Source organism: Pseudomyrmex gracilis, unplaced genomic scaffold, assembly GCF_002006095.1.
Source record: "Pseudomyrmex gracilis isolate BER0280 unplaced genomic scaffold, ASM200609v1 scaffold_515, whole genome shotgun sequence".
NCBI lineage: Eukaryota > Metazoa > Arthropoda > Insecta > Hymenoptera > Formicidae > Pseudomyrmex > Pseudomyrmex gracilis.
This window is the reverse complement of record NW_018021099.1, coordinates 43,950-45,653: the sequence shown is the minus strand read 5'-3', so window position 1 is coordinate 45,653 and position 1,704 is coordinate 43,950.

Below are 1,704 nucleotides of genomic sequence, written 5' to 3'. Positions count from 1 at the left end.
TGTGTCCAATAATTTGGTGTCGAATCGATCGGTGTCGAATCGTACTGTGGTCAAACGGAACACGCCCAACCTAACCTGTGTTACTACAATATCAATAGAAATGAGTGAAAATTTTGCGAGGGGGAGTGCAGAAAGAAAAGTTTAAGTTAGGGTTAGATTAGATTTTAGGGGGGGTGCAAGGGGCGCAGCCCCCCTGCTTACACGTTTACAACACCGACAAAAAGATTCGAAGAATCACGAAGAAAAAATTGTACACAATGTCGCAAAAGAAAAACTTAGTTTTCAAACTTCAATTGTTCATAACTTTTCTATTAACAACGAGCAACGGCTAAAATTTACGGATTGTTACTCAAGAAGGTGTCCTTGACAACATATGTCAAGCTCATTGAAATCGGAGGGGGGTGACCTTTTCTATATATTTATCCAATTCTGTTTCTTGAATACTTGAAACATTCGCTACCGCTAGATGCTAACGCATCTAAGTGTTCCATATACGCGTTAATACTTTGCGCTATATTTTGCAGACCGAGAAATGTTGGGTTTTGCATAACAACGGAAGCAAAAAATATCTTGCATTTCTTTGCTCTGGAACAATCTGAATCTTCTTCTCTCATTGTCTCTCTGTTAGATGTTTTCTCTTCTCCGGACTCTTTGTGAGAAATTAATACGGCCTTTGCTCCATATGCCGTAGTAAATGCAACTGCAATTTTATTATTTATTCCAATCGGCTTTGTCTTGTATTTGCCTTCGTCTAAGTACAGACTTATTAACGGCATGATATCTTGCAATTTTTTCCACGCGTCAGCATCAAGCCATATGGTGATTGTTCCATTTCCACATAATTTAATACCAGGATAAAAAAATCCGTTCTTTACATCAGGGACCAATCCTACTTGAGATCTTTTTGTATGAGAATTATTCAGTCTATACACAGTGGAAAGCAGCATCTCATTTTGCTTCTTGATGATTCCCATGCACGATTTTAAACTAGATTCAACTTGCTCTTTTTCACTATTCACCGCCATTTCTTTGCACTTTCCATTTTACGTACTTTTAACCTGATATTCACCGCGTAAAAAGATATTTCGGGCGCCAGCCGCAACTGTTTGCAACAGAATAATAATCAAAATGTATTAACTTCGCTTTATTTATAGCAATTTTACCCTCTTACGCGCATGAGCATTAGTTTATTTTACCACTACTACCCCTTTCATTTAAACGGTAGATTAACAATCATTTTCAAAAGTTACAAATTATTTTTATATATCATCCGCATACAACATATAGTTTTTTATTGTGTCGCATTTACTTCGTGTCGTAGCTACCCACACATGAGTGCATATGAAAAACAAATAAACAATTCTTTCAAATAGGCATTTTTATAAACATTTTATTCTACATTGAATATTCATTTATCGAAAACTCTAGTAGAAGTTTTTCGAAGTTTCTCGCGCGAGCAAGTACGTACAGGTTTAACGGTCGCAAGTCAAAATTGTTTTTATCTTCAAAGAAATTATATTCTTTTCTATACATCGGCACGCTCTTGTTATAAGTTGAATTCGTTACATGTGTATATATATATATATATATATATATATATATATACAGGGTGTTTCAGAACTATGGGATCAAACTTCTAGGGGTTATTCAGTGCAACAGTAGAAAACATTTGAGTATAGGGACCCATGTCCGGAAAAGTGTCAC